The sequence below is a fragment of the Camellia sinensis genome, chromosome 12, assembly GCF_055761805.1.
Source record: "Camellia sinensis isolate YWXY chromosome 12, ASM5576180v1, whole genome shotgun sequence".
Taxonomy (NCBI): domain Eukaryota; kingdom Viridiplantae; phylum Streptophyta; class Magnoliopsida; order Ericales; family Theaceae; genus Camellia; species Camellia sinensis.
Window position 1 is genome coordinate 100,849,980 of NC_138972.1, and position 16,050 is coordinate 100,866,029.

Here is a 16,050-nt window from a genome sequence, read left to right on the forward strand (position 1 = left end):
ATCAAATATGTACTCTGGTGCCTCTGATTTACCTCTTAGAGGACTTTGCAACATACTCAGCTCAAAAGGGGCACACCCTGTTCATATTGGCGGGAGATAACATCTGCTGCTGCTGCTTTAATTGCCGTTCTGGCTTGAAGCATGCTTAAGCTTGGAGTAGAGGCACGCTCATTCTTCAGGGCACTGGCAAGGCCTGAAGAGGTACATATGGAATGCAATCTCAGAATTTTCTGAAGGTGAAACACACTCAGATGCTCAAAATTTTCCCTATTTTCTTTTGCTTCGTAGTCCGGAACTTATATAGCCTCGGATAGGTCCTTGTTTTACCGCTCACACTTATCGGGGGTGGACCCTGCAGTTTTATGAAAGAATGAATCTTGTTTTTCACAGATGTGGAGAACGGCACGGCACTCGGAGCGCAAAACGATTTTATTTTGAAATTGATAAATGAGCTCTCGACCGGGTATCGAGCCTACGACTGAACACAGCAAGACAACTCAACACGGAAATAAAAGGCACACAACCTAGACACATCGGGTAACACTCGAAACGACTCAAAACAAGAATCGAGATAAAACAAAAAGACACGACACTCAAATGTGCACAGGGAGCCTGTTTCACCTGGTAGTGTTTTCCACCCTTTCTTATTTGTGGTTCTCACATCACTCGACCCTCAAGCTCTGTTTTTTCTGAAAAAGCCCCTTTCTCACTTTTTCTCTCATCGTACATCTCTCTATTCTTCAATCTCTCGTTTTTCATCCCTCCCCTGGGTGGTTGATGGATGAACAGGAAGTTGCGGGCTCACGCCCAACATAATCAGCTCGCGGCTATTTCCTTCGGTGACATCTGTCGATGCGCCGGATGAGGGAATGGAGCATCTTGATCCATTCCAATTCGTGCTTCGCACTCGGCTTGATACCTCGCTGCTTGGAGGATGAGAGAGCTTTCAGCCCTTTGTTGTTAACTTCGGTCATCCCCCCTTTTTTTGGCGGGTAGAGTGGCCTTTCTGGCAAGTATGCTGGCAATGGGGAAAAGACAGGAAGCCTGACTCAACTGTGCCCGTAGTTCATCATTTTGACCATTTTTTAGTTTTAGTTTTCTCCTAAAAAAATTTTTTTGACCAAAATGAGAGTTAGATTAACATACTTGTTCAGTTTTCTGATTTAAAATCATGCAAGTTAGGCAGTGAGCACTGAGAGTTTTCCTTTTTTGGGTCCAAGAAATGGTCCAGTTTTGAAAATGGAATACTTTTCGAGAAGATTAGTCAACCTCAGTAAAAATTCTCAAAAACTATTTTCGCAAACGACCACTGCTCAACGAGCATGGGACCTACTCTTGAGATGCGCAACCTCGGATCCATGGCAATGGAAAATTGTCCCTTGTCTGAAGGACACTGCATGGCAACGGAATGTTGCCCCTTGTTTGAAATGACACTGCGGCGTTCTGAATGGCAACGGAAAGTTGCCCCTTGTTTGGATAGCACCGCAGCGCATTGAATGGCAACGGAAAGTTGCCCCTTGTTTGAATAACACCGCGGTGCATTGAATGGCAACGGAAAGTTGCCCCTTGTCTGAATGGCACCGTAGTGTATTGTAGTCAGTCCTCAGAGCGACGAACGCAACCAGACTCTCAGATATAGGGAAGGCAAAGATTATCAGAACCATTACATGGACATGATTGAGTTTGAAGTGTTTTACGGCTGGACTTCAGAATGAAGTTGCCTACGTATCCCAAAGATGGGAATCAAGCCTCACGTAGTTCGGGGTTAAGGTACACTCGGGTATTAACCTCTCCTTTTTAGGCTCTAACTTTTGCCAAGGCGCCCGTTGCGGGTTTTCGACCTTGCGAGCTTTGTTCTTCTTTTCTTTTCAATTCTTTTCATTTCTTTTTCTTTTTTCGATTTTTTTTTTTTGTTCTTTTCTTTGCATATTTCCTTTTTTGTTCTCTTTTTTTCTTTTGCATTTTTTGCTTCTTCTTTTTTTCTGTATTTTTCTCTTGCTCTAACTTTTGCCTGGGTCGCCCTTCTGGGTTTTCGGCCCAGCGAGCCTCTCAAGGGTAAAAGTATAACAAGTCCATGCCAAATGGTTTTGAGATCCTGGAGTCATCTGAATCCAGGAGAATGGCTGCTGCTTTGCTTTGTAAGCTTCTTCTGATGAGATCTGATCTTCTTGACCTGACTTTGGTGCCTCTTGTTCGAGGGCTGCTTCAAATCTAGCCACACAGCCTCACATCGTAGTTGACCGTCGAACATTCTGATTTCAAGTTCAAGTTTTGGAAGCGAAGGGGTTGAGTCTCGAGGCTGAGAGCGATCCTAGGCTGCACAATCTCAAGAGCGATTCCACACAGGTCTTCGCAAGACCGCGCAAAACATTTTGTTTTTGAAAGTTTTTAAGAAAGCGACAAATCGCTCGCGCTGAAGGTAGTGTGAAACCAGTCTGGATCAAGCCAGGGTCCTTCTCAGTACTCACGCTAACAAGCATGATTTCATTCATTAAGGGCTTAGCATGCCTCTCTTTCTCTCAAATGATCAAAGTTTTGCAAATCCCGAGGAATTCCTTCCTCTTCGTTTTCACCGCAATGTTCAAAAAGTTTTGAAAAACTTAGGTTAAATGCAATGACTTTGGGGTGCAGAAGAGAGCAGGTGGAATGTACTGCCATTTCATTCAGATTCCGTCACAACTAGCACACGGCAGAAGCGAACATAGAAGTGCAAAAATTACTGCTGTTTCATTCAAATCTGTTGGTACAACTGGCTCCCTGGCAGAAACAGACTCAAAACAAAACGAAAAGACAAACACAAAACAAAATGGTGACGCCCGAGGTAACACCCCCCGGAATCACCCGACTCCTGTACAACAGGACTGACTCGATACAACAAGATAGATCCAAAATAAAAAGAGACTGACTCAAAACAAAAAGACAGACTCAAAACAAAACAACAAGACTGACCCAATACCCGAGTCGGAAACCGGCATTCGCCAATGCTCAAAACAGTGCATGCCATCCACCATATCTGGAGTAAACTGAGCGCTGCCCGCAGGTGGTTCATCCCTCCAATCACATCACATTATCCCCTACAAATTCACTGATCAAGTGCCGATAGACTTTGCAGGACCTGGTGCGGGGATGACCCCATTGTCAAATAGATCCTGTACTTCATGGCGAAGACGGAAGCAGGCGTTGGTAGTATGGCCAGTTTGTTGATGGTACGCGCAGTACTGGGTAGTATCATGTGTAGCCGGAAGAGGATTCGGGAGAGGCCGAGGCTCAAGGGGTTTGAGATGGCCTTGTCCAACAAGGATTTGGAGAGCTTTGGACAAAGGCATATAGAGGGCATGGAAGACCCTCCGACCTCGGGGTTGGTATTTCAAGGTTTGTGGATTTTTGCTGGACGCACCAGCAGGGGGATTAGCAGGTGCTGGCCTAGTTTGGTGATCTCTTCCGAGTGGAGGATTAGAGATAACAGGATCGTCTCTGGTATGATAGCCCTTCCCCCGATGTTCCTTCTGATTCGGACTGCCTCCAACCTGAGTAGCGAAAGTGTCATCCACAGCTTTTGCAACAACTGCGAGGACTTGCTCTTTGTTCAGTCCCTCGGCTTTCCAAGCCTCAACAGCCAACAGAAGATGTTCATTGGGATCCATGTCCGCCCCTATCTTGTTCCTCCCACTCACCTCCATTCTGCCAAGGGATTGGCTTTCCTCAAATGCAGCCCGTCCCAACATCGGGGAGTCTCTTGGCATGAAGTTCCTGGTATGTGGTGTGGTCGATGATGGAGCCAATGTCCCGGAGGCCAGATCTGTCACGGTTTTTTGAAGATCTTTAATCATTCCCATCAACTCAGAAATAGTGGGTTCACGGGTTTGAGATGGTTGAGGTTCAGGTGCATCCATCATGCATAGGTCCATGCTTTCTGGGATAAACACCTCAGGCTTGGGTAGATGGGCCGGGGTGATGTATATGCTGGGGTCAAAGGTGGATGGCAGTATGTGGATGTGATTGAGGTAGGCAGGAGATGTTTGGTCATTGGGGTCTGAAGGTGGAGCTATCGTCCGGTTGTCGATGAGATTTTGGATCTCATGACGAAGGCGGTAGCAACGGTCGGTGCCATGACCGCGCTGCTGATGGTACACACAGTACTTGGCGGGGTTATGTCTGGCTGGGAGTGGGTTGGGAAGAGGTTGAGGATCGAGGGGTTTGAGATGTCCTTTTTCCATCAAGGCTTTTAGTGTGCTAGTCAGGCTCATATAGAGGGGGGTGAAAGTTCTGCCTTGAGTTCGGGCTGGGCCAGCTGTTTGTAGGCTTGGTTTGGCAAAAGGGTCAGCTGTGGCGATCGTATTGATTTCGGTGGGTTAGGGAATAGCGCTACTACCAGCGTTGGTACTCCTTGAAATCACCTTCCTTGTCAGTTCCCTTGTCCTGGGAATGATCCCGCTGTTGAACGCATTCTCGACTTGAACCCCCAGTTCATGCAAACTTTTGAAAGTGAATAGTGGAGCGACTATCAACTTTTGCAACATATCATGCTCGAGGTTTCGGACCATCATCTGCACTTGATCCTTCTCAGAAGGGCGACGATCTGTCATTTGTGCTGCCTTTGCTCTCCACCTTGCAATGAATTCCACAAAAGGCTCTGTTGGGTTTTGGCGGGTTGCTTCAAGCTCTTGGGTGGTCATTTCAACTTGGGTATTGTAGGAATACTGATCGACAAAGGCCTCAGCCAGTTCTTCCCAGTTTTGCTTCACTGTATCCTCCAATTTGGTATACCAAGTGGCTGCCACACCCGACAGGGTTCTTCCATACAAAGAGAGTTTCTGTGGCTTAGTCAGACCCATCGGCTTCAGGACATCTAAGAAAACTCGGATATGTACCATTGGATCTCCAGACCCGTCGAAACGGTCGATATATGGCATTTTGAATCTGTCTGGGAGCCGGATGGAAGCCTCGGTGTGCCCATCCTCAATGCCAGGAATGGAGTTAAGGCCCTGTGCCTTTTTGAATTGCTTCTCAAGGTTTGCAATTTTCACTGCAGTCGGATTGAACTCATCAACATGAAAGGGTTGAGTTTTCTCATTAGGCTGCACCAGGGGTTTGAGCACCTGAGCTTGAGCCAACCCTTCTTGAGGATTCAGACACTGCAAATCTTCAACTGGCAGAATTGGGTCAAAGTTCGGCTGGGGTCCCAAAGCTGGATGTGAGGCAGATGCCCCAGATGGGCGCTGCGTTTCAATACTGGTCTCAGCTTGCATGGCAGTTCCCCGATTTAGCGCTGCTGTCACGGCCGCAAATTCTTCCGAACCTTGTGCCATCACGGTCTGCTGAGTCCGAACAAAGGTGATGTGACTGGCGACTGACGGATTAGATGAACAGATGAGCCCTGACCGGCTTTTCTTTACCTTGCCTCAGCGAAAGAACACTGGTTGCCCTTGAATTGAATTTCTGACCTAACAAAGTCTATCAGCACAAGTTCGATGAACCTCGGGGGATATCGGAGCCTTCTGAAGCTATGGTTCCCAGACTACCTAGCAAAAGAGAAAACAGACAGCATCTCAGCCTGATTCCACCTGAATAGATATGAGCCTATTTGAATGATTGTGCTCTCTACTGAATTCTGCCCCAAATCTGAGTCTGATACCCACAGGTAAAGCTGACTCCCAAATACTGATAGTAATGCTCGCAGGCATGATGCCCAAAATTCGCAAACTGGTGCCCATAGGCCTGATGCCCAAACTCATACACTGATACATGCATTCCTGTAGAGACGCACTCTAAAGCACATAACAGATAAGTGAGAGCCAAAACACCCCTATGTTGGGGTAGGGTTTCCCTGTCCTATTGTGTCAGGAGCTAGGGTTTCATTACGCACGCAGCGGTTTCAAACAACCTATAAACGGGTAAGCAACATGTCCTAATTTGGAATGGTCACTATGGATCCGAATATGCACTAGGTCGAATGGTCAAAGAGGGTGCCTCGGTAAAACCGGGGTTTGTGTTCCCATACTGGCAGAGCCCACAACCGGTCAGCCTTATGGTCATGCCTTGACAAGACAAGCCTCCGGCAAACCGTTCAGGAATAGCAGATGGCAAACACGGTGTCCTAGGTGCACCAATGCAAATGCAATGCAAAGAAACACACAAGTGTAGTCAAAAACAGATATCATGAGTTCGAGTCAAGTTCTCTAAATCCCCAGCAGAGTCGCCAGAAACTGTAACAAGCCCGCGGGGGACCTCGCTACAGCTCGGACTCGATTTGTAGTTACGGTTCTAAATCTGAACCAAAGAGTCCAAATCCGGCAAATCGTTTTGAGAAAACAAATTTTTTTTAAAGAAGTGCCAAACATGGACTGCTTTGCCAGATACAGAGTCGCCACCTAAATATTTTATTTTGGGAAATTTAGGAAACCCTAACTCGTTGCCAAAGGCCACGTGTCCGTCATCACCAAAGTTGCCTCGGCTCGGGAACTTGGGTACGATTGGGGAAGGTCACTTCGTGAGCACCCCCGCTCACCCGGTCATAGACCGGCCTCTACTAACCATAATATCTATTTTTGAAAACATTGTATGTTCTTATTCCGGTTATTAGCCTAGGTTACTATGTGATGCGCACAGCATACAAGTATAGACTGGATCGCCTGAATTGGAACAAAAATATTTCATGTTCGCTTTTTTGAAAATGGTTTGCTACCCGCAGGTAGGCTTAAAACATTTGATGATTTATTCCAATCCAAGTAACCCAACCTTCACCCACAGGCATTCAGGCAGTTATATCATATAAGCAATTAGCCTCATAGTAAGCATGCTATTCATGGCATTCACTCACACGCATGCAAGGATGCTAAAGCATAAAACTTACCGAGTACTCCAAGCCAAAATAGGAACTCATTAGAAATCATGCATGAATCCTAAGTATACAGAAATGCCTAATGCAACACATGCAAAATGCAACTATAGCAGGCTCGGCTATTCTAAACATGGCATATGAGATGAGACAGCTAACATGTATTCAACTTGGGAATTGAAAGTACAATGCAGTTAGTATGATGCGCCGAGCCCGGTGCATGCAAAATAGATGAATGAATGCAAACATGCCATCATACTGTATGCTAATTGAAATATGCCCTAATCTAACCATCATAAGCGGATAAATAAAAGGGAGAAAGACGTGGGGTTGGAAGACATACAACACACACACGCACACTTATTACAGTTGTGCCCTCGCGCAGAGGGTCCGAATAAATAATACAGTCCCAAATGAAAGAATATTACAGTCCAAATATTACAGCCCAAATAATGTACAAATTTCTAATTAATTAATGAATTAACTAAGAAATCGGTAAAACTGGCATGCAAGCCAGGGACTGCCTTGCTTCTGATGGATGATGCATGTCCGGGTTGTCTTGCGCGGAAATCCACCGGGATGCCCCAATTAGCCTCTGTTTAGCAGTTAACCTTGGAAAGCGTGCTGAGCTCCGAAAAGTTACTGATTCTTCATTTGCTGCAACAGAGAGCGGGAAAGGGGCATAGCAATGTATTTTCACAAATATATGCATGTCTCGATCCTCGTGCCACCAATCACGCATACCGAGGCATGATGGCCGAGGAGTCGAATTACACAATTTAATATGGGATGAATGCACATGAAAACATAACAAGACCTAACTCCATCATGGATGATCCGGAGTGTCGGTGACTGGGGAATTGAGATACGTTCCGTCATTCGGAGTACGGAACATACCTCGTTTCCCGTGCCCGGGCTAACTTCTATTCCGGACATGATGCAATATGCATGATATGCATGAAATGCAACTAAGATATAATCCTAACATACACAATGCTATGGAATAACATGCCTCGAAATACGTGCACACGGGCGCGCAAACCGAGAAAATGGCAGAATGCTATGAAAATGAGGTGCCTCGAAATACGTGCACGCGGGCACGCAAACTGAGAAAATGACATGTCTCGAAATGTGTGCACGCGGGCACGCAAACCGAGGCGATGATATGTGTCTCGAAATACGTGCACGCGACACGCAAACCGAGGCAATGGAATGAGGTGCCTCGAAATGCGTGCACACGGGCACACAAACCGAGGCAATGGCATGTGTCTCGAAATACGTGCACGCGGGCACGCAAATCGAGGCGATGATAAAATATGATGAAATGACATGGAAATGACAAATAGGCTTATACCAACATGAGTGAGCCTCAGCCACACTCACATAGGATGTCGGCGGGTGAAAATGAAGTGCCTCGAAAGGCGTGCACACGGGCACGCAAACCGAGGCAATGCAAAAATATGATGAAATGACATGGAAATGACAAATGGGCTTATACCAACATGAGTGAGCCTCAGCCACACTCACATAGGATGCCGGCGGGTGAAAATGAAGTGCCTCGAAATGCGTGCACACGGGCACGCAAACCGAGGCAATGGCAAAATATGATGAAATGACATGGAAATGACAAATGCAAGCATGCTAATGGAATTTCAGCACTAAAAAATGGGGGAAAACAGTCCCGAAATGAGGCGAAATGACATGAAATGTAAGGAATTGTCCCGAAACATGGATTTTGGGACCCGAAATGGCCTATAGCTATGCTAAACATGCACAATATGGACATGCAATGCAAATACAGAAGCTAGACAGTCCCAAAAAAAGCACTTTCACAATTATAAACATGGCCAAACAACAAGCATAGGTATGGCAAAAATAGCATGCAAGAATAGGGGCCAAAAGAGGGGTAATGAAGCAAGTGATATAAGCAAAACCCAAACTGAAAAATTTCCTTCTACAACACTGAAGATGGACCAAAAATATGAACATTTACAGTATATGGAAGCCTCAAAATCAGTATACAAACATGCTAAAAATGTGATGCAAAATAAGGCTCAAAAATGGCTATAACATGAGGTATACAAAATAATCACCAAACAGCCAAAGACCCTTAACAAAACATGTAGAATGGACCAAAATATGCACTTTTCTAGAACTGTAAAATGGCCAAAAACAAAAGCATGGTATGCTAACTAAACATGCAAGAATGGGGAATAAAAGAGGGATATAACATGAAGTAACCTATGGAAGCCCCAAACCATGAAAGGACATAAATGAAACATGAAGTATGGACCAAAATAAGCACTTTTCTAGAACTGTAAAATGGCCAAAAACAAAAGTATGATAGGCTGCCATTGCATGCAAGAATGGGGAAGAAAAGAGGAGTATAAAGGTAGGTACAACATGGAAGTCCCAAATGGTGTTGAGCCCTTCTTCAATGTTGAAGAGGGGCTCAAAATAAGCCTCATATCAGTTTACAACATGCTCGAAAATAAATTTCTCATGGGTCAAAAATAGCATGCAAAATTATGACATACAAGAGGATCAATGAAGCAAGTGTGTCATGGAGGGCTCAAACAGGGTTGAGCCCTTAATGAAAAGTGAAGATGAGCTCAAAATAGGGCCCTTTTCAGTTAGGGCCGGAGCTTGAAACAAAAAGGAAGTGGGGCTTACAAATAGATCAAGAAAAAGGGTCAAAAGGGTAAAAGTATTACTTACCCTTGAAGACTCAAACTTTTGTTGCTTCTTGGATGGATTTGCAGCTTCTTTGACCTTTGAAAAACCTTCCTTGTTTCTGGAAATGAGGTGGTGGTGGTAGAGCTTGGTGGTGTAGAAGGAATGATGGTTAGGGACTTAGGGTTTTTCAAAGAATTGAGAAGGATGAAGATGGAGTTGAGTATGGAGACTTGAAGAACAATTTTTCTAACCCTTGTAAGTGAAGCCATCAGCTGGTTATAAGGGTTCAAAAGGGGGTGTAAAGGTGGGGGAAAAGGAGAGCAAAATTCCCCCACAAAATATCCCCCGGGTAAATATCTTTTCTGGGGGATATTGCCCCACAGCTGTAAAGTGCACAGTGCAAGGAACACGGCCGGCCTATCACTTTTGCTCCAGGTGGCCGGCCGGCCACACCCCCTAGCCGGCCGGCTAGGGGTCAAAAGGTTCAATCATATTTTCTGGCCGGCCAGCAACTGGTGAGGTACTCCTATGTGTGTACAACACAACCATGTGGTTAAAAGTCCTAGAAAGTGGGTCCAAGGGGTTCAACATTAGCTCGGAAAGAGGGGTTCAAAAGGGTCAATTTGAATTACTGGCCGGCCATGAACTTTTAGGGGCCTCTCATGTGTGTAGATCACAGATATGTGGTTGAAAGTTCAAGAATGTGGGCCCAAGGGGTTCAACATTAGCCCGGAAGAAAGGGGTCAAAAGGGTCAGGTAACCTTAATGGCCGGCCACCAACTTTTAGGGGCCTCCCATGTGTGAAGATCACAGATATGTGGTTGAAAGTTGGCAACATTAACTCCAAGGTGTTCAACATTAGCCCGGAAGTTGGAAAAACGGGTGCCAGGAGGCTCCGGAGGAGAGATAATTGGTTGCTGCAACAATTACTAGCCTCTCACCCTTCAGTGACCTTCCTGGTGATAAAACAGAGGTACCTGCCAAAAATGAGCGAAAACCGATGCAAAACGAATGTTCGGGGGCCAAAACACGCAATTTGGGGCCCCGGAAACTGCCCGTTAAACACCGAAAGTGGCGTTCGGCCACGAAGTGGGTTTCTCAGACCCTAGTGTCCCTCAAAAGGGAGCAAATAAGAAGCATGCCAAAAATCGGGGCAAACGGAGATGGTTAGACGGTCCCGAACCGAGGCACACGGCCAACAGTCCCGAAAAACCGGAACCGGGCTCCGAAATGGGCAAAATGGCCTACGGCCACAAAACGTAGCCCATGGCCACTGAGAGATGGTCTATGGGACCTCTCCCTCCCCTCAGGAAAAGAAACAGAGAAAAAAGAGTCTGGTTCGCAAACCGAGGCAAGGCACAGAAGAGGGTTCGGAAGTCCGGAGGCAGGGCTCACGGCCACGACTCTGAGACTTCTGAACAAGCACATATGCAACATCACCAAGCGCTCAATCGGTGATGTCTGAGTCTTAAGGTCGGTCAAAAATGGGGTGTCTACAATAAGGTATGTTCTGCATCATGCATATTGTTTGCATCTTGCCCTAGGACTACGCTAGTTTGATTCCTTGCAAAGGGATACGTAGGCAGCCCGCGTGCACAACCGTTCTTTGTTTTGCTTGTTTGTTTGTCCAAGTCTTCGGCCTTGTCAAAAATGGGTCAACTCTGGGTTTTGACATTCACTCCCGTCATTTCACGACTTCCGAGTTCTATCAAAGAGAGGCAACTGTAGACACCCCATTTTTTACAGTCCTCAAGACTTGGACATCATCGTTTGAACACTCGATGATCTTGTATGCTTTTGTTCATTTTGAGTGCACGAAGTTCTCGAACGAGTGCCTTGCCTTTGAGCCTTTAAAACTGTCTGTTTTGTGCTTGGCTGTGCACCAAGAGCTTGTTGTTTCAAACTTGGAGGAGAGGGTGGCCTATCGGCCAACCCCATAGCCTGTTGGCCATCAATGGTGGCCGGTCGGCCACCAGTGGTGGCCGACGGCAATTTTTCTCATTTTTCAGATATTTGTTTGCCAGCTGTGCCAGCTGTTGTTCACTGAAGTGCATCTCCATACACGTGTATGGTAGGATGATTTCAAGCCTTAACCTTGATTTTCTATATATAGGGGGTGTCCTCCCCCATTTTGGAAGGTTAGAAAATTTGGATCAAAATTCTCTCTCTCTCTCTCTCTCTCTCTAGAATTCTCTCTCTCTCTTCTTATTTTGTGCTTGGTAGTTAGTTTTCTCTACACTTTTACACACTAACCCTTAGCCAAACTTGACCACCTTGGAGCTGAGGTCCCTTGGAGCCTAGTTCGATCTTTGGAAGGAGGTTTGAGCCTAAAATTGTGGCTGTTTTGTGTTGTGCTTCAAAGATAGAGAACTTACCTCATTTAAGCTTATTGTGCACACTTGTTTTGCCATCCTTTTATACTGTTTTTGAGCTAGTTTTCATCTACAAAAAAACTCTAGTTTTTTAGGCTTAACATGGTGGTTTGAGGTCATTTTGTGTAAAGGGGTAGTCCACCTTTCTTGTTGCTTAATTGTGTAAGCTTTTGCACCATCTTTTAGTATATTCAAATCAAACTTTTTCAGCCTTTAAACCACTGAAATTTAGAGTTATTTCAATGGTAAAAACCTCATTTTGAAGTCCAAAATTGGAGGGGGTAGCCTCCCCTCCTTGTGTCTTGTTTGCATGCCTAGATAGCTTAACATGTGAGCATGTTTTTCAAGCATTTTGTACCTTAATCTCAGCATGTTTGTGCTACTGTTTTGACTGGTTTCAGCTCTGTTTTGAGCTGGTTTGGTCCTTTGAGGCTTGTATTGTGTGGTTGTAGTGTAAAGAGGCTTCACTAGCTTAATGCTTTAGGCCTTTAGCATGAATTGCATGAGTTGCTTGCATGTTTTAGTGTCTTTTTACACTCCATTTCAATACTGAAATCTCTGCAATCTCCCTCTATCCTTCACTTTTTCATTTATTTTGAAAGTGTCTTTGAACCCCTTGTTGGCTTGAGTGTGAAATTAAGACACTCGTGCTTAATGGTTTCAATCCTTTTTTAAGGGTTTCTACTAACCAACGGCATGAGGTCTCTTTCATACTCAAGGCACTTGTGGTTTAAGCCCTCTTTCCATTAGAGGGCACTTATCTTTTGGACTAATCAATTAAAGAATGGATTGGTAAGTTAAAATGAGTAAATAAAAATGAGCAAGTAAAGAGGCAAAATAAGCATCTTTCATGTTACATTGCATGTGTTCGAATCGAACGTTAATTCGAACACGAGAAAAATGGGACGTTTCATACTCAAAGTGATGAAACGTGCCACTTTTCTTGGTCACCATCACCCTTGATCATGCATGATAGGGTTGTGGTTTTGTAAGTCTTGTTTTGCACTCATTAAGCTTGTACAAGCTTGGTTCTTTGGCCATCATGCTTGAAAATGCTTGGTTGATGGTTTGAGGGTCAAGAGTGTAGACACCCCATTTTTGACCGTCCTCAAGACTTGGACGTCACCGTTTGAACACTCGGTGATTATCCATGTTTGTGTTCGTTTGGAGTTCCCGGAGGTCTCGGCTCGCGCGCCTTGCCTCAGGATCTCCGAACTCGACCGTTTAGTGTCTGGTTTTGCACCAAACACTTGCATTTTGCCTTGGAGGGGCAGGGAATGCCTTGTGAGGCATCCCCACACACCACCGGCAGTGGCTAGAGGCCACCGGCTGGTTTTTGCTGCCACCGGCAATGTATATTGCCGGCCGGCACTGTTTGTTGCCGGTCGGCACTCAATTTTGTCAAAATGACATTTTTGGCCGGCCGACTACTGTGCATCTGCTTTTGCAGATATTTTAAGACAGCTGTCTTGCTTTTGGCTCCCCTCCATACACGTGTATGGAGGGATCTCCCTCTTATGAAGCTTGTCTTGTAAGCTTTACAAGACAAGAAGTTCTATAAAGAGAGGGGCTCTCTCTTGTTGCAAGGGTTAGACACTTGAGATATTTTAGAGAGCTTAGACAGCCATTTTTAGGGTTTGAGTTCTAGGGTTAGGGTTTGATACACATTATCTCTCTCTTTTTCCTTCTTGTGTGTGTTAAAGTGTGTTTGTGTCTTACTATTGCACACAAACACATAGTGTTTCACCTTCCTTTGGATCCTGAGGTTCTAAGGGGCTGATTTTGGTGTTTGGTGTTGGATTCAAGCCAAGGAGGGCCATTGGAGCATCATTGTTGAAGAGGTCTTCAAGGGTGAGAATCTTACCCCTTTTTACCCCAATCTTGCATTGTATTTTTACCTGTCTTAAATTCGTTTTTGAGCTTGGTGTACAATACAAAAAAGTTCTGTTTTTTAGCCCTCTTGATTGTTTATTAAGGGTGTTTTGTGGTTTGAGGGTGTTTGACCCCTCTTAGGCCTTGAAAGGCCCCATTTTGAGCCATTTTGAGCAAGCTTCGAGACTTTGGTGTTTGGGCCTCTTCACCACTGAAATCTTGAGGGATTTTAGTGGTGGAGATGGTGCCTTGAAGTCTCCAAAAGGAGAGGGCCACCCCCTCTCCTTGTTGTCCTTAAAATGGACCATTTTTGGCCTCTTGAGAGAGCACCTAGCTAGGCTTCATGTTGACCATGCCTTAGTTGTTTTTTGTGCTTAATATGTCATATTATGCCTCTGTTTTTTGTTGGTTTTGGTACACCATGCATGCTTAGCATACCTACCATGTAATGCCATGATATTGCCTTAATATGCCTTAGGTTGTTAGCCTTAGTCCTAGCATGTTTTAGGCTTAGTTTTGTGAAGCTTGTGTGCATATTTTGCCATGTTCTAGGTCTGTCCATGGTTGTTTGGGTCGGATTTGGCATGCTTAGTATAGCCCCTTTGCATTCCGGCTTGTTGGCCTTAAGTGTATGAGTGTATAGCATGACATTTTTCCATTGATTTGGTGATTTAGGACCATCCACCATGTCATTTCAGACCTTATAGTATGCTTGTATGCTTGCTTTAGTTGTCTCTTTAATGCTTTGAAAGCTTATCTTGCATGCTCCATGTTTTGGCCATTGCGCATGCCTTTGAATTTGAGCCACTTAGATGCCATCTAAGAGTCCATTTTGCATGGTCTAGGTCTGTCTTGAACCTATCTTAAGCCCTCTTAGCCTTGTGAGGCTTGGTTGGCTTGGCCATGGTTCAAGTCCCTTTGACTTGCTTCAAGTACTTAGGCCATTTGTTGCATGTTTGGCTTGATTTGTTGCTTGATTTGGCTCCATGTTTTAACATGATTTACAATGCTTATGTTGCATGCTAATTGTCCATGATATCCTTCTTTCAAATGTGTTTGAGAGTTGCCTCACTTGTGCCTAAGTGTTGGCCTTAACATGTGCATGCGTGTATATGCATTTGGTCCCTTATTTTGGTCACATTGGCCGCTGTTTTGGGCCCATTTAGAGCTGCCCAAATCATGTTTAAGTCCATCTTTTCATCCATTAGCATTGCCTCATGATTGCTTTATGCCTGCATAAGTGCCTTGCCATGCCATGTTGCATCCTTAGCTTGCATGCCTAGGTTGCATTGCATCTTGCATGCATGCCTTGTTCCTTGACTTGGTGATAGGAATTGGGCCTTGATTTGTGTGTTTGGCTTGCATTTCATTTGACATGAAAGTTGCATACTTGATTCCTTGGGCCATCATGCATGGAAATGCGTGATTGGTGGTTCGAGAATCGAGACACATGCCCCTTTGAGTCACAAACATGATAAGGGACATGAATGGTGCATATATGCTTTGAATTGTGCTGTCATGCTTTGCCTTGCCCTCTGTTGCTGTCAATTGCAGAGTTTACAGGAACACTTTGCCGACCGGCAGTGTCAAGTGCCGACCGGCAATCCTTTCTCTGCCGACAGCTTCATTTTGTGCCGATGGCCATAACACACTGCCGGTGACAGTTCCATTCAGCCGGTGGCACTCCTCAGTGTCCAAGGAACCAGTTTTAAGATTTTGGCAGCCTCCAGAGGAGTAAAGGAAGGAAAACAGAGGCAGCCTGTGCATGGCGGTGCATTTCCGAGCAAGACCGAGCGTGCATTGCATCAAGCTCTCCTCCCGAGGTGGTTTACTGCTTTTCCTAGATTAATTAATTTGCTTAGTTGTTTAGGCAATTTGTAATATTTAATTAGCTTACGTAGTTAATTAATTTGTAATATTTATTCGGTCCCTCCGAGTGAGGGCAAATTTGTAATAAGTGTGGGTAAGTGTGTGAATGTCTTCCAACCCCCACTTCTTTCTTCCCTTTTATTTACCTGCTTATGATGGTAGATTAGGGCATGTTTAAATTAGCATACCTTATGCTATGCATGCGTGCATCCATATATTTGTCTCGCATGTACCGGGCTCGGTACATCACGCTAACTGCATCTGTATTTCAAATTCCAAACTGAATACATGTTAATTGTGCATTTTCATATGTCATTCATAGACTAGCCGAGCCTACTCTAGCAACATTTTGTATGCGATGCATTAGGCACTTAACATGGACTTGGATCATGCATGTTTGCTAACGAGTTCTTTGTTTTGGCA